Source organism: Manis javanica, chromosome 2 (assembly GCF_040802235.1).
Source record: "Manis javanica isolate MJ-LG chromosome 2, MJ_LKY, whole genome shotgun sequence".
NCBI classification, from domain to species: Eukaryota; Metazoa; Chordata; class Mammalia; order Pholidota; family Manidae; genus Manis; species Manis javanica.
The window spans coordinates 102,374,374-102,399,432 of NC_133157.1; the positions used below are offsets into that span (position 1 = coordinate 102,374,374).

General features: G+C 46.1%; 1 long non-coding RNA gene and 1 other non-coding gene across 2 annotated transcripts in view; one reads left to right on the top strand and one right to left on the bottom strand.

Annotated features, from left to right (window-relative positions):
- Positions 1-23,435, top strand: part of LOC140845140 (uncharacterized) — a 37,472-nt gene extending 14,037 nt beyond the window's left edge. The window contains exon 3 of the long non-coding RNA XR_012123863.1: positions 21,745-23,435. This is a non-coding gene — a long non-coding RNA (uncharacterized lncRNA). The remainder of the gene's footprint in view (positions 1-21,744) is intronic.
- On the bottom strand, positions 720-826 carry LOC118967722 (U6 spliceosomal RNA). The gene has a single exon (XR_005054940.1). It is a non-coding gene; the product is annotated as a U6 spliceosomal RNA (small nuclear RNA).
- Positions 23,436-25,059: the final 1,624 nt, after the last annotated feature.

The window sequence follows — 25,059 nt, forward strand, 5'->3', positions numbered from 1 at the left end:
GGACCTATTTCCTTCCTCAATCTGTGACTTTTCTAGGAGTGACTTTTAGTAACCATGTATTTGCATGATGGCTGTTAGTCATTCCAAACTTTACAATACCCATTCCTCTGCTAAGAAACTATCCCTGTGGATATGTGGAACTTGTGGCCTTGGCCTATGTTCTGATGTTATAAAGGATGAGTTAAGGCCCCAGTGTGCCCAGTATTTTAACTCACCCACTCATTCATTTAATCATTCCATATTTGTAGGAACCTACTATTAGTAAGGCATTGTATTAAGGTGCTGGGATACAAGAGTGAGCACAGAAATCAGTGACGTATCTCATTAATAATATGTGATTGCAAATGGAAATGTCCTAAGGAAGGGAAAGAATAATGTTAAAGGGGAATTTGTTATAAAGAAACCACCTAGACTGAGCAGGCAGAGAAGGTTTTCAGGGAATTGATGCTTGAGCAAAGATCCAAAGGCCATGCAGGGGCTAGCTAGTTAAAGTGGTGGTGGTGGTGATGGTATCTGATCATTCTAAATGGAAAGAACAGCATGTGCAAAGGCCTGTTTGATGGGGCTGCGTGGGCATGGGAGGAATTAAAGAAGCCAGTGTGGCTGGTGCACAGAGAACAAGGGGCGATTGAATAGGGGCCTTGAAGTCTTGCTAGATAATTGGTTTATTTATTTGTTTGTTTGTTTTTTTGTTTGTTTTACTTTTTCCACAGAGCTTAAAAAATATGGAACACTTCATGAATTTGCATGTCATCCTTGTGCAGGGGCCATGCTAATCTTCTCTGTATTGTTCCAATTTTAGTATATGTGCTGCCGAAGCAAGCACGGTTTTTATTTTAAAATCAATGGGAAGCCCTTGAAGGGCTTTAAAAAGGGAGTGCCAAGATCAGCAATAGATTTTGGGAAGATCATTGTAGACCCAGTATGGGAATCACACTGGAAGGGAATCCAACAGGATCCAAAGAGGCAGCCATCACAGTTGTCCAGGCAAGAGATAAGGCAACCTTAATTAAGGTGGTAGCAGTAGAGGTGGTGAGCAGTGGGTGGATGTAGATATATTTATGCAGTAAAATGGTTAGGTCTTAAGGATGGGTTGGTTTGGGAAGCAATAGTAAGGGAAATGATAAGGTAACTTAGTTTTCTTGCTCTTGTCACTTCCAGAGTGGGTGTTGATGCTGTCAACTGATGTGGAACCTCAGGAGGGGTCAGATAGGGGCTGGCAGCCAGGGCTGGGAAAAAAACATGGGTTTACTTTTGGACAATTTGGATTTGAGGGGTCTGAGACAATTTGAGAAGAAGTCATACAGGGAAATGCCTTGGTGGGTGGAGGGGTGAGAACAGGGATGAGACCAAAGAAAATACTATAATATCGAGCTTACAGATCTTTGTGAACACATATTTTCTGTCATGTTTTCCTTTTCCTAATGGTTCTGTCAGATGTCCAGTGTGACAAGCAGTGAGAGATACTTGAATCTCACTGGCATCTCCTGAGGAAAACAAGGGAAAAACAGAACTCCTTTTTAAAGATTGTGTTCAAAATAGAATTAAAGAAATATTTTGTCCTCTGAAAATCTGATATAATAACCTAGATGTACATAATCTAGGGATTTTTAATGAACCAGCATGAATGATGAATTAGGAATTAAAGTTTAAATAAAACTCTGAGTTGTTAGGTCTCCCTAAAGTTCTCTGTGACTCTAGCTCAAAGGGAAAGGCCCTGGGCTTTTCTCATGCCAGATGGAGGCCCATATGTGTTCAGGAAGGTTCTCCGAGTCCCTGCCTAGACCGCTCATTAGTGAACTTGTGCTTATGATGTCTCCCTCACTTTCTGGCTCCGAGTCACCTTGAAAGTTTAGGTGGTGGATGTTTTCCAATGCCAACAAGCAGTTCTCTGATTCTCCCAGCACAAGTGGGTGTTTAGCAATTCAATTTGTGACACTAAGCATCCAGAGGTAGGGCACACCCCACAGGCAAAGACTGCCCACGCACCAAATGCCAGCCCTTGGGCTTCCCATATGCCTGATTGACCAGATCTAACTCAGGGTTTCTCATGATGATTTCTCAGAACTCAGGAACACACTTTATTTACAATTACTGGTTTATTACAAAGGATATGATAAAGGACACAAATGCACAGCTAAGTGAAGAGACACACAGGGTGAGGTCCAGGAGGGTCTTGGCCACAGAAGCTTCTGCCCTATGGAGTTGGGGTGCTCCACCCTCCTGGCACATGGATGTATTCACCAACCTAGGAGCCCCTGAATCCCCCTTATTGAGATTGTTATGGAAGCTTCCTTACATTGACATGATAAGTTATTAACTCAATTTCCAGCTCCTCTTCCCTGTCCCGGAAGGTGGACAGTAGGACTGAAAGTTCCAGGCTTCTAATAAAGGATTGGTCTCTGTTGACCTGTCTCCAGCCTAAGGTTCAAGTCACCTCATTAGAATAAAAGGTGCTCCTGTCACCCAGGAAATTCCAAGAGATGCAGGAGCTCAGTGTCACAAACCAGGGGCAAAGACCAAATAGAATGAAAGATCCTCCTACCACCCCATTACTCGGGAAATCCCAAGGGTTTTAGGAGCTCTGTGTCAGGAACTGGGGATGAAGACCAAATGCATATTATTGTGGTGTGGGTGGCAAGTCGACACTGGTGGTGCCCCAGGGTAGGACCCCTCCGTGGGATTTCTAGAAGCCATTTGCAGCTAAGCTTCAGCAGTACCTGCCTCCGACCTTTCTGAGCACCACCCTTACCTGCCGACAAAGGGAGTCCTCCTCCGTGCACTCACTGCCTCTGACCAAGACTGGTCAGGAGGCCCCAAACTGGGCAGCTGAGGACTTGCCAGTTGGGGACGTGCGAGAAGGGGAAGAGGCCCTTCTCATTCTGCAGGTTGGTGTCTCTGGTGTATGCTTGTCTCACAAGAGTGGGAACTTGTGGGATTAATATAAAGAAAACACATCAGAATCCTTGTTCTATGAGGTTTGCTCAGAAGTTTCCAGATCCTTGATGACATGACTGTTCTAAAAAGAGGAAAAGCAAGACCAGAAGGTGAATGTGCCCAAGTGTCCAGAATGCTGGGCATACAATAAGTCTCATGACTCCCTTGTATTCATCTACTATGGGCTACAGTTTGCTCTCGGGAGCGTCATGTCTCAATGGGCTGGAGACTGCATGAGAACTAAACACAGATTCAAGAACTGATAGTGCTGAATTTCCACTCGAAGATTACTTGCTCAATAAATATGAGGAGTACCTTCTGGGCATGACTCTTGTGCTGATAGTAATAAGGAAAATACTCCACACAGCCGTCAAGGTCAGTAAACCGCTTTTTTCCTCCCATTGGCAAAGTCAGCAGAGCACCCCTAGCTCTCTCCTCCCCTCCTTCTCTGGGCTCCTCATTTGCCCTGCGCATGCCAAAATGCCACATATCCAAATAATATAAATTGCTCCCCTTGCTTGTGCTCAGGGCTCAGACCTTGGGAGAGTACTTCCCTTTGAGCCCACCAGTGTAAAATAAAACCTCAACACTCCAAGACCTCCGAGTGCCGCTTGGTTCTTCTGTCAGCAATCCAGTCCAGGTTTTCCAGGGTTTCCATAATGCTGGTACAAGACTTACATTACTCTTGTATTCCTTGAGTCCCCTGGCTGGTTCTTTCAGATCTTCGGCATTTCGTCACGTTCCCCCAAATCTGCGGGTCCTAAGTAAGGAGGGACCAATAAGTGGCGCTCGAACAGGGACCTGACACTCAGAGCGCGGAAGCTCCTCAAGATCGTCAATCCGGTATGGCTCCCGGAAAATCATGCGTAGGGACAGGGTAGAGGCATCAGGGACACTATAATGGGCCAAAATGAAACTAAAGCAGTTAAACCGGAGGACTACTTAAAGCTACTCAGTGCTCTCTTAAAAACTTCAGGAGTAAAGACTTCTAAAAGAGATTTTGCTCAACTTCACAAATATATTAAAAAACATTGTTACTGGTTGTCCTCAGAAGGAACCCTCAAACAAGCAGATTGGAATAATGTGTTAAGAGATTTTAAAAAGGTTCATAGGCAAGGAAACATTATCCCTGTGCCTGTTTGGTCACTATGTAATCTAATCACCCTTGCTTTACAACCTTTACAGACTCCCCCGCCATCTGAAACTAAATCTTATAAAAAAGAACATGAGAAAGAGCTATTAGAGGATATGACAAAACTAAGTGCACAGTCCTCATTACATTCCACATTTGACTCCTCATCTTCTTCCTATTCAGAAGCTGATGATGAGGGTCCTATTCTTTCTTCACACTGCAAAACACCCACAGCTCCTGTTCTTGTTGCATCTGCCTTTGCAGCAGGGATACTAAAAGCCTAGAGAGAGGGTGACTTAGATGCTTATTTGACACCCTTAGTGACACCAGTAAATATTGTTCCTTTTGGGCCAAATAAGAACCCTGACTTCCCTCAAGGAGGGGTCAAGGCACATTATGTACCTATTCCTTACAAGACTTTAAAAGATTTCAAGCAAGCTATTTCCTCTTATGGTACTAATTCTCTATATATGTTGTGGGTCTTTTGAGGGGGTTAGCAGAACAAGAAAAGATGATTCCTCATACTTTGGATTTATTAGCTTGTACTTGTTTAGATTCTTCCGATTTTTTACAGTTTAAGACATGGTGGTACGAGGAGGCAAAAGCACAAGCCTTGAGAAATCAGCATGCTGATCCTCAGATTCTCATAACTGCTGAACAATTAACAGGGCAAGGAGATTGGTTGCCATTAGATAGACAAGCAAAGCACGATGATACAGCAGTAACATAAGTGCGTTTATGTTGCTTGAAAGGTTGGGAAAAGATACAAGCAACTAGAAAGCCTGCTTTACCATTTAGCAAACTCAGACAGGGAGTTAATGAGGCATATGTTGATTTTGTAGCAAAATTACAAGATTATTTGAGAAGGACAGTAGCACATCCGGATTTGAGAGACCTGTTATTACAAATGTTAGCTTATGATAATGCAAATACAGAGTGTCAGAGAGTCCGTAGACTTTTAAAGGCTGCTGGAGCTAAAATGGAAGATTATATTGAGGCCTGTGTAGATGTAGGCTCTCCTACATATCAAGCTAACTTATTGCCAACTGCTATGAAGGGAAATTCAAAAAATATAAAATGGTTTGGTTGTGGCAAACAAGGACATATGAAGAAGGACTGTCGGTCTAAAAAAGGGAGAAAAGGGCCAAATGCAAAAAACAAACCGCTGTTTGTCCAAAATGTAAAAAAGGGAAACATTGGTCCAATGAATGTCACTCAAAATTTGATAAAGATGGCAATCCTATCAATGGGTCTCAGCCTTTAAACCCTCAACTGGGCCAGCCTCTCGGGCCCTAGAAAATAATACAGGGGTGCCTTCCCAGGTTAAAAGAATCTGGCATGATCTATAAGCATCAACTAAAGGAAGTACTGCTGTAGATCTTGCTTCTTCTCAATCTGTATATTTATACCCATCACAGGGAGTTCAACTACTTGGTTCAGGAATTTTCAGCCTCTTGCTGGCCAATTCTGTGGGATTACTTTTGGGCCTCAGTAGTTGGACATTAAAAGGATTAATAATAGTAAAACCTGGGGTTATTGATCAAGACTATATGGGTGAAATTAAAATAATGGTGTCCTCTGAAAAGGAAATATATATACCTCAAGGAGAAAGAATTGCTCAATTACTTTTATTCCCTTATCTCCCGCCTTCAACAACACCTCCTGAGCAGGAACAGGGTAGATTTGGAAGTACAAATAAACAAATATGGCTTAATACAAAAATCACATCTGATAGACCACAATGCAATGTCTGAATTCAAGGCAAGTCTTTTACAGGGTTGTTAGCAGGAGCTGATGTTTCTGTAATTGCTCTCAAACATTGGCCCAGGAATTGGCCCAAACAAGAGAAGCACATTCAAGTTTCAGGCGTCAGTACAGCCTCTCAAGTATGGCAAAGTTCGGCTACCTCACATTGCTTGGGCCCTGAAAAACAACTGGCCTTATTAAAACCTTTCATTGTTGATATAGCAATTAATCTCTGGGGATGAGACTTGATGCAACAATGGCAAGCTACACTGTCTTTCAGTGAGCCTCCACCTGTTCAATCTTTTTCTTAGGGTTCATTTATATATGGCTGCCAGCTCCTATACCATTACAAGGGACCTGTTTGGGTGGATCAATGGCCCCTCAGTAAAGAAAAACTGGCAGCCTTACACACATTAGTTCAAGAACAGCTTCAATTAAGTAGACTAGAATTCTTCACCAGCCCATGGAATTCCCCTGTGTTTGTTATTAAAAAGAAGTCAGGAAAATGGAGAGTCTTACATGATCTAAGGCAAATCAATGCAGTCATTAAACCCATGGGACCTTCACAGCAAGGCCTCCCTTTTCCCTCCCTTCTCTGGCTATGATTCCAAGCGACTGGAACATGGCTATCATTGATCTTAAGGATTGTTTTTTTACAATTCCATTGGCCACAGCAGAGAAAAATTTGCTTTTACTGTGCCTTCTTTAAATTTACAAGCACCTTCAGAAAGATGCCAATGGAAAGAACTTCCTCAAGGAATGTTAAACAGCCCTACAATTTGTCAGAGTTATGTACACAGGGCTCTTCAACCAATACGTAATAAATGGCCCTCAGTTTACATCATTCATTATATGGATGATATTCTCATAGCCCTACCTAAGCATCTGTCCCTTACTGCTCTTCTCAATGAAACTGAAGTTGAACTGAGACAATGAGGTTTAAAAATAGTGCCTGATAATATACAAATACAATACCCTATGAATTACATGGGGAACAAAATTCAAGAAAACTCAATAATTCCTCAGAAAATTCAGATAAGGAGAGATCATTTTAAGACTAAACGATTTTCAAAAACTATTAGAAGATATCAACTGGATCTGACTGCTTTTAGGTATTCCTACTTATAAACTACTACTAATGCTCTGAAAGGACCCCCAGATCTTAATAGTCCTAAAAACTTGACCCCAAAAGCCGAAGAAGAACTCAAGTGGACAGAACAACACATTCAAAAAGCTCAACTATGAAAAGTTGACTTACACAAGCCCTTATTTTTTGTTAATTTACTTTATACCCCATTCTCCTACAGGATTGCTCTGCTAGTATGATGGTTGGTTAGGATGGATGTTTTTACAGTACCAAAGCCCTCATTACAACCTTACATTGACAAAGTAGCTTCCATTATCCTCAAGGGACGACAGAGATTAAGACAGTTAATTGGTCAAGATTCTCCATTATTCTTCCATTATCTAAACAAAATACTATTCAGGTATTTCAAGAAAATACTAATTGGCAAATTGCAGTCTCTAATTTTTTAGAGGATATTGACTGTCACTTCCCTAAGAATAAATTATTTTCCTTTTTTCAGTGCCATCAGTGGATCCTTCCTCAAAGAACTTCTCTCAATTCATTATTAAATACTGTTAAATGTTTTACAGATGGTACAAAATCTTTTAAAGTAGCCTATACAACTTGTTCTGGTCTCTCAAAAACTTTTCAAACATCTTTTATTTCGGCACAACAAAATGAATTATATGCTGTATTACAAGCTTTGCAAGATTGACTCTGTCTATGCTGCCTTTTCTGTTCCTCTTTTAGAAGCTGCGATGTTGGGCACTGTACAATCCCTTATTAACACTTTATTCTCTAAACTACAGGCACATATCCATCAGCGCCTACACCCCTTTTTTATTACTCACATACAATCACTCTCTAATTTACTGGGTCCTTTATCATACTATAATGATAAAGTACACAAGCTTGTTTCCCTGGTTAATCACTCACTGGCTCAACCCATGCTTCTTCCTTTACTTTACAAAAACTTTTTTCTTTCTCTGCATCAGAGGCTCAAGATATTTTAAATTCCTGCCTGACCTGTTCTCAAATTAATTCTCCCCCACCTGCAAGACAGAACTGTTGTTCTTAGGGGTACATATCCCAATGCCTTATGGCAAATGGATATTACTATTGTCCCTGAATTTGGAACTCTCAAACATGTCCATGTTTCCATTGACACTTATTCTTCTGCCTCATGGGCCATGGCCTTTGCAGGAGAATGATCTCATTATGTTAGAACGTACCTTCTTTTTTTTTTTTGGTATTGTTAATGTACAATTACTTGAACAACATTATGGTTACTAGACTCCCCCTGTTATCAAGTCCCCCCCACATACCCCATTACAGTCACTGTCCATCAGCATAGAAGGATGCTATAGAATCATTACTTGTCTTATCTGTATATACTGCCTTTCCCATGTCCCCCCACAGTTACATTATATGTGCTAATCATAATATCCCCTTTTCCCCCTTCTCCCTTCCTTCCCACCCAGCCTCCCCAGTCCCTCTCCCTTTGGTAACTGTTAGTCCATTCTTGGATTCTGTGAGTCTGCTACTGTTTTGTAGAACTCATCTTTTACAGGCATTCGCAGTACTGGGTGTTCCTACTACTATAAAAACTGACAATGCTCTAGTTTACCTTTCTTCCATGTTACAAAAGTTTGTCAGTTACATAATATCACTCATAAAACAAGTATTCTTTATAATTCTACAGGTCAAGCTTTGATTGAATGTCATCATCTTACTCTTAAGCACTATTTATTAAAACAAAAAGGGGGACTACTCCCCAATATGATATGGCTAACTGCAAACCAATGGTTAATGCATGTTTTACATGTAATTAATTTTGATCTTTTAAAGGATGATGGACACTTGGCTGTGGATGTGCATTTTTCTGACAATGTTTCTTTCTCTAAAGCAACAGAGGTCCCTGTATGGTGGTCTCCAATATGTTCTTCACAATGGTACAAGGGTCATATCAAGGTGTGGGGCAAAGGTTTTGTTTGTATTGTTACAGAAGGTCAGCACTTGATTTGGCAACCCAGAAAATGAAACAAAATATGATATGAAGAGGAGCTTCCAATATCGGGGTCCTCTGTGTGACAGGGACAGTGGGTGTAGTCAGAGTAGGGTGAGGGTCTCCAGAAAAAGCAAGGCAGGATATTTACAGTCAGAGCAATGTAAGTAAGTGCAAGTAAACCCCCTACCAAAACTCTGTGTTAAACATTAAGCCCTAGGCTCATTCTTCTGTGAGATCAGTTAATATTCCCCAGATAAAGAAGAGTAGCACATGTTTTTATTATGCTGATCATTTGTAATCATGTGTGAGATTCACTTTAGCATGCTAAAAGGCCCAGGCCTATGTGCTGTCTTTCCTCCTTCAGACCTGATGAGGTATTTGCAATCTGGGCAATTAATAATGGCAAGTAAGCCCAGCCATAAATAACATAGTAAAAGGCAGGAAGAATTCCACCTTAGAGATAAGATTGCATTTTAATACCCAGGAAGTCAAGAAGTAAAATTCTTAATTTACTCTTTAGCAAGCAGATAATACCTCAGCCCACCTTGGGGGCTGGGCAGGCGACCTTGTTTAATATGCTCCCAGACCAAGACACCGGTATCGCTATCTTTGGGAGAAATCAGAGCAGGACATTCCTTATGTTAAGTTAATTCTAAATATTCAGGGACCACTTAACAAGTCAACACCCCTAAGCCTTTTTTTCACATACCCCCAAATCCTCGGGTGCCTATAAAACCCGTAGATGATGCACCACCCCAGGCTCTCTTGTCCCCTCCTGGGATGAGCCAGGAGTTCTGTCCTCTCACTGTGTCTCTCAATAAAAGCCTCTCCCTGGCTCACCTACCTTGGATGTTTGCTAAGTTCATTCTTCAACTCTGTAAACAAGAATCCCAGCATCATTTTAGGGGGCTTGTCCAGGATAACTTTGGTGGTGAGTATTGGCATCTGAGCCTGCCTTTTTCTTTCACTGTCCTTATAGAAGGAAGCTGTCTATGGCATGCAACATGGGGTGCTCATCAGCCACTTAAATGGGACTAGCCTGGCTGCTGATCTCAAAGTCTCAAGCAACAGGTTCCTCTGCATCTCCCTCAGTGGATCCCCCGTCTCCCTTGGGAGCTGGGAAAGTCTCCTGAGTGGAGGCCAGGATTCCCCTTCACAGGCATCTCCTTGGATGCGAGGGACTGAGGAAAGCTGTGGGCAGCTGTGAGAGTCTAGGCTGAGGCTACACTTCAGTGGCTTCTCAAAGGCCCATGTGTCTGGAATCAGATCCCTACAGCCCGACTGGGTATCCATGAGGAGTGTCTCTCTCTGCTGTCTGACTTTCAGCCTGCTTCTTCAGGCCACCCTGGCCTCTGAGTGAGGCAGGAGATGTTCCTAACTCTCTCCTAACTTCATCAGTTTCACAGAAACTGTTGCCCACCACCACAAAGTAGGAGATCCATGCCTTGCTCTTATTCCTGACTAAATTCTGTACTCTTTATCTCATAAAATGTGTCTGGACACCCTTTAGCCACTTAAAAATGATGACTAGTGTCGGCTACCAGTCTTAAATCTCAGATGAAAGGTTTCCTGGTGTCTGCCGCTCCTTGATCCCCTGCCTCCAGACAGATGGGAATGTCAGGGAGTGGCTGAGCCAATTTCCTACTTTCCTATCCTAATCTGCAGACTCCGAGGGTAGACCAGACTAGTAGACAGTGGTCCTTGGATCTCAACTCTGGCTGATTGGTCTGATGGTGCTGAGTGAACCTCCCGCTAGGCTGCTGCCTATGCAGGAGTCACAGATGACCCCTGACCTCACAGATCAGATTTCTTACAGTGGGTGACTAGCAGGATAATTCCCAGGCAGTGGCAGAAACTGATGTTTACGAGTATAGAAACCCCCATAACTGTCCATGGCAGCCTCTAAATTTTATCTCTGGCTTTGGAAAAAGTTGCCCTGCTCCCCATTTAAAGCACTCCTCTTGGGACTGTGCCACTTTGTCCTGTGTAATGTAAATGAAGTTTGTGAAGTAGGTCAAGCTGAAACCTGAGCCCAACATGTAAATGGCTCTATTCTATTTATCTCCCTTCCTTAGAGGTAGTCATCCTGGGGCTAAGCATTTCCTTTTCTGCAGCCCCCAGGGAATCAAAACAGGCTTGTGACTCTGACCAAGGCTCAGGCAGTGAGAGGTCACAGAGTCCCTGCACTTATCGGACAGGCCCTCTCAAGGATTCCCAGACCCTGAAAAAGAAGTGCCTTATCTTCTGCACACAAGCCTGGCCTCAATAAAACTCTCTGACTAGAGAGACTTGACCCCTGAAAGAAGTATGCAATATAATAACTACAAAGAAGGGAAATAGTCAAAAGTCCTGTGGACTACTACAATATAAAATTGGACATTCTAAAACTTCCAAAATTCTGAGAGAAGATATTAAGCATTAATGCTAATTTAAGTTGAACTGAAATCAACATGTCTTTATTATTATCAGCTGCCCAAATTTACCTAAAGTCATTTAACTTGATGTTATCTGTTAAATATTTCAAGAAAAAACTCTTAAATTGACTTTGTCTAATGTTGCAATCTAGCATGGTTGTTAGGAATGAGTGAACTAAGTAAGTGTAGCAAGTGAACATCTTAATAATTATGTGTTACAGTGTATTACAGTGTACACCTACCTACAGCCTGAAAGTCTTTGTGGTAACCTAAAACCTTAAAGTTAAATAGACATATTGTGCTTAGTAAGAGATTGTGCTGTAAAGCACCTGGTTCCAGAAATTATAAAGTGTGTTCATAAATTTGTTAATCCAAAGAATGCTAGTGTAACAGTTTACAATAACCTACTTCTCTGTGTTCACTAAAAATTAAAGTTCCTAATGGTTTTAAGTTCTAATTAAAGCTACTTAAAATAATAAGAAAAACATTTCTGCATGCTAAAGAATGTACCTTTTGATAGAAGAAGGTAACTTTGTTCTAAAGTACAGCTGTTTATTTAAAGAGGGAGAACTCTGAATGTAAAAATGTGGATAAAATTGAAACATTTCCAGAATATCTCACCTGGCTTTAGTATATCTGCATATCAATAGGCATGCAGAGGTGTAAACAAGTAGGCTTTAGTGCATTTTCATCTTTCCTCAGGGGTGGAGAAGTTCATCCCCATATCAATGGGTGATTACCTGGGCAGCAGGGGTCTTATCTGTACCTGAGAGGTGAGGGGGAGGGGCAGTGTGGTTGCTGCTTGAGCAGAGAAGAAAGACTGCCTGGGACTGCAGTTTGTGAGCAATAAACGGGTTTTAAACTTCATTTCTCCCTTTGACTGATTTTGGTTTTTAGAGGTAATTTGCCCTGGGATTTCCTTTCCCCGGACTTACAATTGGCGTAGTATTGACAGGATTCCTGTGAACACAAAATCTGTCATAATGGGTGTGACCTTTGGGAGGGCCGCCCCTAGAAATGATGGGGAGAAGTGGCGCTCATGCCGAAGGACATGTATCTACACTCGTGTGTTTGTGGAGGCACCACCACTGCTGTTGGCCACGCTGACCCTGGCCCGTGGCCCGAGCCTAAGGCTACTGCTTCTGCCACTGCTGCTGCTCTTGCTGTTGGCTGGAGCCTGGCCACAACCATGGAAAGGAGCAGAGGTCCGGGTCACCTTGATAGAGAAGCAACTGGCTGCTGTGTACCACACCTTACTGGCTACAGAGCCCATTAAGGGAACAGCTCCGACCAAGGTAATAACCTCCTATCCCATCGCGGGTGTTAGGGTCTAGGACTCCGGGGTTTCCCAGAGAACAAGACACATGGACACGGAGATGAAAATCCAAGCAAAGTCTTTATTCAGCCAGCAAGCTGGGGTCGACAGCACCTCCCCTGACACGCAGGCCGAGTCCGAGCTACCGACCCCGAAGCAACTTTGGGTACTGATTATATAGGATCTTCACAGCCGTTACACCAAAGCCCGCGCAGTTCTACAACTAATAGGTTTAAAACACACTCTATATTGTAACCAATGGGAAACATTGTAACCTTTTTAGGGAACGCGCCAGTTGCCTGCCTGCTTCAATTGTTAACTCTTGCTTACCCAAGCATGTCTATGTGACTTATCATGGGCAACATCCCCAGGCGTTCCCAGGCTGTTGCCCACTTCTAGTTATCTAACTTAGGGTAGGCGCATTTCTCAGAAGCCTCAGGTAATTTACACAAGAAAAGACTGGGTGGCTCTTGCTCTAGGCAGTCAGGTTAAGTGTCATTAGTTCTTTTTCCTGACTCTTGATGCTCTCTGCACTCCGTTACATTTCCCCCCTTTTCCTGATCAGACTAAGGAATCTTCCGCAGTGGTGTCTAGGGCCTGATATTTTTGGCGAAGGACCAGGAGTTGGACGGTGTCAAACCTCTCCTGCACAAACTTAAGCAGCCTGTTTATTATACACGGGCCGATGGTAAGCAAAAACAGCAGGATGACCAGTGGCCCTGTAACGACCGAGAGGAGGGTAGTAAACCATGGCTTGTGCTTGAACCAAGACTCAAACCAGCCTTTGCTGCTGCTGCTTTCATATCCTTTACGCTGCCTATCAAGATCTTTTTTTAGTTTGGATAGGGAATCTCTGGCTGCACCTGTCTTATCTACATAGAAACAGCATTCTTCTTTTAGGGCTGCGCATAGCCCACCTTCTTTTAAGAACAAGAGGTCCAGGCCTCTTTGGTTCTGTAGGACCACCTCTGACAAGGAGGTGAGGGATTGCTCCAGGTCTGATATTGACTGTCGGAGTTGTTCTAGGTCCCTGTCGACTGCCAGCCTCAGGGCTGTGAGCCCTTTCTCCCACGTCACAAGGGCTGTGACCCCAGTGCCTGCCCCTGCTATCCCTAGGGAGAAGAAGGTCCCAATGGTCAGGGCGGTAACAACCTCCCTCTTGCTCCGGTGGGGGCTCGGCCTTTCTTCCCAATAAGAAAGAAGAGATTCATGAGAATGATACATTAGGCGAGGTAGAATGGCCACCAGCACACAAAACTCACTGTTAGCATTGAACACAGAGGTGGATAGGGCCAGAGTGAGGCCTGTCTTTGAGCAGAGCCACCAGCCCGAGGAGGGTATAATCCACTTTCCCTGCTCCCACGTAGTGTTATTATAGGAGGAGCATAACTGACTCTGGGTCATCGGGACTGTGCCTACACACGTACCAATGACTGAGACTTGAGCGATTGTAAGTCCCCACGGTCTCCCGTCCCAGTAAGTGGGATGGGAGTTGTTGATAGTGTAGGAGCCATTTATCCAGATTGCCTCATAGAAGGGGGGTGAACCTGGGTAGCATAGCCAACAGGGATCGGTGAGGGAGGAAGTGGTGTGGTTAAGAGTCTCTACTACTGCCTGCACCATTTCCCACATGGGATTATCTAACCCGGAGGGAGTGTGCTGCGCCCATAACCCAGAGGTCGATGGACCCGGTCCTCTCGTGGGCTCTGGAGCAAGCGTTCTGGTCGGCATTTTCTCATCCTTTTTGTTCAGGCCCTTGTCCTGGATTGAAGGTTTCTGGGGATTTATAACCGGGTTGGGACCTACGGCGGCGGTGGGAGTTGACACGGTTAATTTAATGATGAGGGTCGAGCCGGCATGCCCCCCATATTTATAATACACCATTCCCCACGTTAGTCCGTTTATCCAGCACGATACCTCAGTGTTTTTGCCTGTCTCAGTGAATTGAACTCTTATCCAATCCTGGTCCGTTTTGTCACAAGCCTTGGTTTTGTAAAGGGTCATAGGCTGGTGATGAGGGATGCCCTTGTTGACATAAGTAAATTTGACAGAATCGATTTTTGTAACTGTCCATCTCCAATCCCCATCGTTCGAGGTTACACAGTCCCAGCTGGCACAAAAGAAGTCATGCCCCCCCCCCCACAGTGCCTTCCTTTACCTGTTCCTGGGCAAGAATAAAACCCATGGGCGCGAGCCAGATTTGGAGGGATGGATCGGTAAACGGGGTTAATCTGCCGAAAGCAGAAATACAGGTCAGGCCACCAGGTTCTGATTGGCACACTGTGTTGTGTGGAGTTGATGACTTCCCCATTGTCGCTATCAATCAGCATCCAGGTCAGGTTCCTTGGTTGATGGGAGTTGGTGCCTCTGATCTCCACAGATGTGGCTCCCGTGAAGATCCATACTAAGGAGCTTATTAGCAGGATCTCTTTCATCTTTGGCTTAAGTGTAGTTTTAGGGGATTGGCAGGATGCTGCTGCACCTTCCACTCTTCTTTTCGGTTCCTTGGATTGTTATGAGGTAGGATCCGAACGTGGGTGTGGTGCACCCATGGAGCGATAACATCAACCTTGAGAGCAGTGGGGGTGGTAAACAATACAATGTAAGGTCCTTTCCACCTGGGCTCAAGAGTCCTCACTTGGTGTCTTTTGACCCATACCATATCCCCTGGGACTATGCCATGTTCTGGGCTCGGAATTTTCCTGCCCTCATAATATGCTCTGACCAGGGGCCAGATTTCCTGCTGCATTTTAGCAAGAGCTTGCAATACATTCAGATAGTCAGGGGATGGGTCCTCTGCACCGGGAAGCTGCACTCGCCGGGTTATGGGTGGAGGGGCCCATACATTATCTCAAATGGAGTTAAACTATGTACATAGGGGGAGTTCCGAGCGCGGAAGATGGCTAAGGGAAGGAGGGTCACCCAGTCCCTGCCAGTCTCCAATACCAATTTAGAAAGGGTCTCCTTCAGGGTCTGATTCATTCTTTCTACCTGCCCAGAGCTTTGTGGGTTATAAACACAATGTAACTTCCAATCTACTCCCAAAGCTAGGGCTAGTCCTTGCAGGATTTTGCTAACAAAAGCCGGGCCATTATCGGAACCTATTGCTTCAGGGACCCCATATCTGGGGATGATTTCCTCAATTAATCTTTTTGCTACTACCTGGCTAGTCTCATGCTTGGTTGGAAAGGCTCCACCCACCCAGAGAAAGTATCTACCATAACCAGCAAATACTTGTATCCATACTTTCCTGGTTTTATTTCGGTGAAGTCTATTTCCCAATTCCTCCCTGGAGCCCTCCCCCTTTCCTGGGTACCTGCCGGGTGCAGCCCTCTTGGGGCTGGTCTTAGCATTGCACAGCTACTGCATTCTTTCATGATCTGACGAGCTGCCTCATTCTAGTGGGGAAACACCAACTGCGCAGACTGGAAAAGGCTGAGCAGCTTTTTCCAGCCTAGATGGGTGGACTTGTGCAGATTAGCAAGCATGTACTGCCCCAATGCTTCTGGCAGGATCAACCTACCTTCTTGGTCCCTACTCCAATTTCCCTCCCCAAACACTTTACCTGAGACTTGTTTCTTAATCCACTCAAGATCCTGGGGGGAATACTCAGGTTTGGGTGGCAAGGTGTGCAGTTCAGGTATGGGTATTTCGAGGGCTGCAAGTACAAGGGAGTCCGAGAGGGCTGCCCTCTTAGCTTCCGCATCAGCATGGCTGTTGCCTATGGCCTCAGGTGTCTTCTTTGATTGGTGGCCCGGTACATGTATAACTGCTACCGCTTTGGGTTTTTCGACAGCAGCTAATAGTCTTTGGACTTCTTGCAGATTCCTCAGTCCGGAATCCTCTTTCTCGGTAGATGGCACCGTGGACATGGACAGTGCCAAAGGCATATCTGCTATCTGTGTAAATGTTGGCCCACTTGCCTTCTGCTCTTTCCAGGGCCTCAGCAAGAGCAATAAGTTCCGCCTTCTATGCGGAGGTGCCAGGGGGCAGAGCTGCGCTCCAGACAACTTCCCCTTCATGGGTTACTACTGCTGCCCCTGCTCTCCTGACCCCCTCCTGCACAAAGCTGCTCCCATCCATATACCAATTTAGCTCACAGTTTGGTAACGGTGTGTCTTTCAGGTCTGCTCGCACCTGGATAATTTTGGAAAGGATGTCTCTACAGTCATGGATGGGGGTCATCAGATCTGGGTCCGGCAGAAGGGTGGCAGGATTTAGGGTTACCGGGTCAGAGAAGGCAATTCGTGGAGAATCTAGTAGGAGCCCTTGGTAGTGGGTGAGTCTTGCGTTCGTCATCCATTTTCCTGGAGGATGCTTGATGATCCCCTCTATGGTATATGGGGCTGTTACTCTCAGGTTCTGGCCAAAAGTCAGCTTGTCTGCCTCCTTTACCAGTAGAGTGATAGTTGCTAGGATACGCAGACAAGGTGGCCACCCGGAGGCCACTGGGTCTAGCCGCTTGGACAAATAAGCCACAGGTCTTTTCCACAGACCCAGCTGCTGAGCCAGGAATCCTTTAGCCACTCCCTTCTTTTCATCTATAAACAGGATAAAGGGTTTTTCTGGGTCTGGCAGAGATAGGGCGGGGGCCCGGAGGAGAGCTTCTTTTAGTCTGTCAAAAGCCTCTTGTTGTTCCTGAGTCCATTGCCAGCCCGGCCCTTCTTTGGTCGCTTCATATAGTGGTCGGGCTTTTTCTGCGTACCCTGAATCCAGAGCCTGCAAAACCCGGCTGAGCCAAGAAATTCTCTCACTCCCTGGGGTGAGGAAGGGATGGGATAGTCAGGACAGTTTGTTTCATGGCCTGCGTTAGCCACCTGGCCCCATTAGATATTTTGTACCCCAAGTAGACTACTGACCTCTGACAGATGTGGGCTTTCTTGGCACTGGCTCGATATCCCAGTTCGCCCAGTTCAGCCAGCAAGTTCCCCATGGCTTCTTCGCACTCTTCACGGGTTTCCGTGGCCAGCAACAGGTCATCCACATACTGCAGCAGTGTCACAAGGGGGTGGCTCTTGTGAAAGTGCACCAGGTCCTGGCTTAGGGCTTCATTGAATAAGGTGGGAGAGTTCTTGAAGCCCTGTGGTAGTCTAGTCCAGGTAAGCTGCCCTTTTCTTCCCCCCACCCCCGGCTCTTGCCACTCAAAGGCAAACAAAGGCTGACTAACTTCAGAGAGTGGGATACTAAAGAAGGCGTCTTTCAGGTCCAGAGTAGTATACCACACATGCGTGGGTGGCAGGTGGCTGAGTAGGGTGTAAGGGTTGGGCACTGTAGATGGATGTCTTCTACCCTCTCATTGACTTTCCGCAAGTCCTGCACTGGTCTGTAATCTCTACTGCCAGGCTTCCTCACTGGAAGCAGGGGCATATTCCATGCAGATTGGCAGGTTTTAAGGATTCCTGTCTCCAACATTCTATGGATATGGGGTGCTATCCCTTTCCTAGCCTCTTCCGGCATTGGATATTGCCAGACCCGGATGGGTAGAGCCGCGGCTTTGAGTTGAACAACGACCGGGGATAGGTGTTTAGCGAGACCAATTCCTCCGGTCTCGGCCCATGCGGAAGGGAACCTCTGCAACCAAGAGTCCATTTCTCCCCGGCCCCCCTTTTCTTGATCTGCCTGAAACAGACGATGTTTGTCGGCCAGGGACAGAGTTAACACATGCACTGGTTGTAGGGGCTGCCCTTCTTTGTCCATGATTTTTATCCCTTTGGGTTCAAAATGAATGCACGCTCCAACCTTGGTTAGTAAGTCTCTACCTAACAACGGTGCGGGGCTCTCAGGTATGACCAGAAATGAGTGAGAGACCTGATGCCTTCCTAGGTCCACTTTTCTGCTAGTGGTCCAGGCACATTTCTTGGACCCTGTCACTCCCTGGACTATACTTGTGCATCCTGGGTTCAGGGGACCGTGGGCCTGGTTAAGAACTGAATATTGTGCCCCAGTATCTACCATGAACCCAATGGGAGTCCCCTCCATGCACAGGGTTACCCAGGACTCGGGGAGGGGTGCCAAGCCCCATCCCCGTCAATCCTCCTCTCCTAGGTGCAGGGTCTTAACAGGGTTCCCTCTTCCTTGTTCCCTCCTTTGGGTGCACTCCCTCTTCCAATGTCCATATCTCTTACACAGGGCGCATTGATCTTGTCCTAGTTGGGATTGACGGGGTCCTGTTCCTCGAGGTGGCTTAGGGCCCTCCTTCACCCCGGCCAGGAATATCCTGGCCATCTCCTCCCTCTGCTTCTTGTTCTCCCTCTTCTGAAATTCTCTGTCTTCCTTCATATTTTTCTCCTGCATTACCCATTTCTCTTTCCTCAGCCTTTCCTCTCTATCCTCCGGAGTTTCCCTAGCATTGAAGACTTTCTCCGCCTGCTGCAGCAGTTCCCTAATAGAGATCTCCCCCAGGTTCTCCCGCTTGTGGAGTTTTCTCCAGATATCGGGGGCTGCCTGGTTGATGAATGAGAGGACTACAGCTGATCTATGTTCCTCTGCTTCCGGGTTTATGGGGGTATACTGCCTGTAAGCATCAAACAGCCTTTCCAGATATGTGGCTGGGCTTTCCATTTCCCTCTGAACAATAGTTTTTACCTTAGCCAGGTTAGTGGGCTGTCTGGCGGCTGCCCAGAGACCGGTCATCAGAGTCTGGCGGTAGACCCGGAGACGCTCCCTACCTTCTGCAGTCCCGAAGTCCCAATCCGGGCACTTAAGTGGGAACGCCTCGTCGATGATGGGCTGGAGGGCAGTGGGTCTTCCATTCTCTCCGAGAACATTTTTCCTGGCCTCATTGAGGATACGCTCTCACTCTTCCGTCGTGAAGAGAGTGCGGAGCAATTGCTGGCAATCGTCCCATGTGGGACAATGGGTAAACATAATGGACTCCACTAGACCTATAAGACACTTGGGGTCCTCTGAGAAGGGAGGGTTCTGAGTCCTCCAATTATAGAGGTCACTAGATGAAAAGGGCCAGTATTGATATTGTTGAGTGATGCCTGTACCGATGGCGCGCACAGGCAGAACCGGCACTGCTCCTTCTGAGGTGGAGGAGGGAGCCTCCCCTTCTTGTTCCCTGCCCCCCCGAGGCCTTAATTGCATTCCTCCTGTTCTACCTGGTGCCCAGCATGGGGCCAGGGCGGGGGAGTGTGGGGAAGCTCTTTCTGGCCTCCTGCCTCCCTCTGCTGAAGAGTCTGGGGAAGCTGCGGCTGCCTGGTTCCCACTGGGTTCCCCAGCCTCGTTTTCTATCCTCCTGGCAGCTTCACCCCTCTCCTCCACATATGGGGGTGGCTGCTCAATCGGCAGAAGGGGGTAGAGAGGAGAACTGTCGGGGAGGACAGGTGGCGCACTCGGGCGCACAGGATTTCTGGCCCTGCGATCAGAGGGCTTTAATTTTTCCTGACCAACTAAGACGGAGGTCTTTAGTGGGTCGGTATGAGGTTTCCCCACCAAAAAGGGCCTCAGCCAGGATGGAGGATTCTCGGCTAGATTTTCCCAGACCAAGATATAGGGGAGTTGATCAGGGTGGCCCTCAGGGTCTGGTCAGGAGATAATGGTTTTGACTTTGCTGATAAGGTCCAGGGAAAGAGACCCCTGGGTCAGCCAGTCTACTCCAAAGGAAGGCCACTCGACCGAGCAAAAGGTGCCGAGCTTGCCCTTCTTGATGCCAAGGCTCATATTTAAGGCCTGTTCCTTGACCTTCAGGAAATGGGAAAGGATCAGACGCTTAGGTGTAGCCTGAGTCTGACCCATAGTGAGAAAGAAGAAGAAAAAGAATATGAGGGAGACAAAGGTGAAGGATGAAGATGCCACTTCAAACAAGATGACTGTTGTATGTGCTTATGAGCGGGTGCCTGTCGTTGCACAGCTTTTCTTCTGTGGGGGACATGAATTTATCTGGGATTTGCAGCTGTGACCCCCTTATCCTGTCATGGGAGGCTTCTAGTGGCGGGCACCCTAATGGCTCTTAATTGCCCGACCCGTGCCCGCAGGGAATGATGTAGTGGCAGAAAGGAGGAACGGAGAGAGCAGGAGAACCTTAGAACAAGGAAACTTAAGATGAGAAGCGCAAAAAAAAAATATAAACCGAAACCAAAACACAGTAAAACAATCAATGATAACACCAAGCACACACACCACATCTGATCGCACTCGTTCGGACCGGTCCTTCTTTCACTCTGGTGCGCACCACCCTCACCACTTTCAGGGTCCTCAAAAACTCTTGTGATTCTCCTGAAAGGCGTCCACTCGGACTGCCGCAGGGTGATGAGCTCGATCCTTTCCTCCTCGGGCGCCAGGTTCCTGCTGATTGGACTTGCTTTCCTAAGGCTGAGTCACTCAGACCCTAAGGCCAGGATTAGTCACCTGGACTTCACCCAGGGTCACTAACCCGGAGGCCGGGACTACCAACCCGGACTCTCTCCCTTGGGGTCACTAACCTGAGACCATACACGGGATGGCGACTCCCGCTTTATAATGGATTTATGCAGACACGAGGGGGCGACCCTCGAATTACACTGCCCCGTCCGGACAATTAGACCTTGCCTCCAGCCGTCCTTTGTTCTCAGGGAAGCCGCACGGATCCCAGACGAGCCCCCAAATGTTAGGGTCTAGGACCCCGGGGTTTCCAAGAGAACAAGACTCACGGACACAGAGATGAAAATCCAAGCAAAGTCTTTATTCAGCCAGCAAGCTGGGGCCGACAGCACCTCTCCTGACACGCAGGCCGAGTCCGAGCTGCCGACCCCGAAGCAACTTTGGGTACTGATTATATAGGATCTTCACAGCCGTTACACCAAAGCCCGCGCAGTTCTACAACTAATAGGTTTAAAACACACTCTATATTGTAACCAATGGGAAACATTGTAACCTTTTTAGGGAACGCGCCAGTTGCCTGCCCTCTTCAATTGTTATCTCTTGCTTACCCAAGCATGTCTATGTGACTTATCATGGGTTACATCCCCAGGCGTTCCCAGGCTGTTGCCCACTTCTAGTTATCTAACTTAGGGTAGGCGCATTTCTCAGAAGCCTCAGGTAATTTACACAAGAAAAGACTGGGTGGCTCTCGCTCTAGGCAGTCAGGTTAAGTGTCATTAGTTCTTTTTCCTGACTCTTGATGCTCTCTGTACTCTGTTACAGCAGGCTGGGTGTGAGACTGGACCCAAAGGCCATGGAGTGGCATGGCACAACAGACACCTCAAAAGACAATGTGGGCCCATTGGTGTGGCTTGTCTTTCACCTTTGAAGAATTCAGCTGACTCCGGAAGGAGTGCCCTGCATGTTGTGCAGATCAGCAAACCACCAAGAGGGGCCTAGAGCATCTCTCTGCAGCCTATGGTCAGTCGTCGGTTATTGAGAGAAATCGAGGTACCCACTTTATTGGACATGTGTTGCAAGGAGGGGTGCAGCAATTAGGAGTAAAATGGACATGGCCCTGGGCATTTCAACACATGGATCAGTGATGGCTGGCTTTTCTGGCACCTTGGGGAAAAGGCTTGGAAGCTGGCCTTCTGTGTATTCCTGTAATAACAGCAAATTGGTCCCTGCCAATCACAGTTACTTGCTTCTATGGTTTTGTGTCCTAGATGTGCTCCCTGGCTGCAGCTGCCACGAGATGGCTAGAATGGATGAGCTTTGGACTTAATCTGCATGGGACTTTGAACCTAGCTGAATCCTCCAGCTTGAGAATTATGATTGTGTTGCAGTTGTCAAGAAAATAATGTTTGAAGAGAGGCTTGACTTTGTCTAATGTTTGGCAGAAGTTTTGTGAGCAATCTAGCATGATTGTTAGGAATGAGTAAACAAGTGTAGAAACGTATTTTGTGCTTAGTGAGAGACTGTGCTGTAAAGTACATTTACTTGATCTGCATAGGCTGAATCCTCTGGCTTGAGGATTATCAAGATTTTATTGCTATTGTATGTTATTAGATTGGTTGGAACAGGGGGAAGGAGTAAATTGTAAGGTGAGATTTCTGAAGGGGTGGCCTGTGGGTACAATTGTAACATTTCCGGAATATCTTGCCTGGCTTTAGGACATCTGCATATCAATAGGTGTTCAGAGGTGGAAATAAGTATGGCTTTAATGCATTTGCATCATTCCTCAGGGATAGAGAGAAATTCATCTCCATATCAATGGGTGATTACCTGGACAGGGAGGGCTTATCTGTACCCAAGAGCTGAGGGGAAGGGCCCGGACTGCAGTGTGTAAGCAATAAATGGATTTTAAACTTCATTTCTCCCTTTGACTGATCTTGGTTTTTAGAGGTATTTTGTCCTGGGATTTCCTCTCCCTGGACTTAAAACTGGTTCCATTCATTCTGGGCTCTAATTGTGGGCCTATTTTTATTATGTATTTGTATTCCTATTTTGCTTCAATGTATTCACAATTTAGTTAAAACCTTACTAAATCCTGTACATGCTTATGTTACCATACAAAAAATTATGTCAAACAAATAAGGGGAAAATGTGGGATTAATATAAAGTAAACACATCAGAATCCTTGTTCTGTGAGGCTTGCTTAGAGTTTCCAGATCCTTGATAACGTGGTTGTTCTGAAAAGGGGGAAAAAAAGACCAGAAGGCGAATGCGCCCATGTGTGTCCAGAATGTCACGCATACAGTAGGTCTTAGGACTCCCCTTGTGTTTTTCTACTATAAGTAAATACTTCTCAGGAGTGTCATGTCTCAATGGACTGGAGACTGCATGACAGCTAAACAGATTTAAGAACTGATAGTGTTGAATTCCTACTTGAATCCCTGCATGTATTCTATAGATGTTAAGATTTACTTGCTCAATAAATACGAGGAGTGCCTTCTCGGCATTACTCTTGTGCTGCACTGCCTTGAGTCTTCTGTCTTCTGGCTGGTCCTTTCCGATCTTTAGTATTCCATTGTGTTCCCCCACATCTGTGGGTCAGAAGTAAGAAGGAACTGACAGGAACTCTTCTGTCACAGGCACCTTACAGCAGGAAACATAGGACGATGCTCACCACTCATTAGGCTTCTAATCTATGCAAACATTTACACATTACTGTTACCTCAAACCCTGGAGGGAGACATAACTCCCCCATTTTATAGATGGGTAGCCAGAAGCCCATTGGGGCTTGAAAACTTGCTCAAGGTCACTGTTAAGTGGCAGAGGTAGAATTCAAGCCCACATCTGTCAGGTGCCAATGTACATTCTGTGCCCTTTCATGATGCCTCCAGGTTCACATTAGTGGGGACAGAAGCGAGGACTGATGCCTGGAGGCTGGCCAGACCCAACCAACCACCTTCCCTTAGTCCACAAACTGAATCAGAGAAAAGACAGCCCAGAAATACCTGAGCAGTTTGGTTCCTGGTTTGCAGCCATATGAGGTGCCGTCGCTGGTCCGGCAAGATGGCAATGAATTGCCTCAACAATTTCCAAGCTCCTATTCTGGGACCCTATTGGAGGCTCATATGTGTGTTCATGAGTGCAAACTTTCCAGCTGAGAGGGAGCCCTGGCATGGGCCTCTCATCAACCCAAGACATGCCAGTCAGGATCCTGGGCCCCACCAGGACCCTGGGCCCCCATCACATGTAAGCATCTGGATGGGACTCAGGCAAGAACCTGGTAGTAAGTCCACTGGTTGGTGCAGACACTATGTATACAAACAGCTTTCCCTCCACTCCCCCATGGAGTCCCCCATGGAGAAGGGGGCCACCCAGTGCTTCCTCATACCCACTTCTACTGACCTTGATAGCACTTAACTCACTTCCTTTGCCCAAGGAGACTGATGAGGGAGGGGGACACAGTGTCCCACTGGGGCATCTCTGCTTCTTTAGTCAAACCCACAAATGGTTCCATGTTTACTCAGCCGCCATCCTGGCTGCAAAGCCCCCTCAGCCCTGGACTCCACACCTCACTCCCTTTTTTGAACCTAACACTTCCTGGTCTCACCATTACCTTTTGTCAAACACCAGGTGCTTCTGCAATCTGCCAGGGAAAGCAATAACTGATGGGCATTACACTTTGAACTACTTTCATGCCTCTAAGTTCTTTTTGAGCTCGGTGGGTGACTTTACTGTAAGTTTACCCATCACATAAACTTTACCGGGTGTACACATGTCAACTGCAATCTCCTCCTGGAAATGTTTTATTTTGGAGGCACAGTTCCATGTATGGACATCAGCATGCCTGCCATTTCCAACGGCTCTACCAGGGCTGTCATGTCACATTGTTCCAGGGTTTGCTGAGTCATTACAGGATTGCTGGGCACTTGGGTTGCTTCCAGCCTGTTGCTGTTATAAATAGCATTGCTGCCTCCCCATTGCTTTTGCATTTACTCACCCACTGCTTACCGTTTAACTGTTTCCTGGGGCCAGTCCCATGTCACCAGAGGTAGTGATGTGGTTTCACCTTTTATGTCTGCTCACTGCCCACAGGGGTGCTGAGCCCAAGAATACTGCATAACACAAAAATAGCCATTTCTT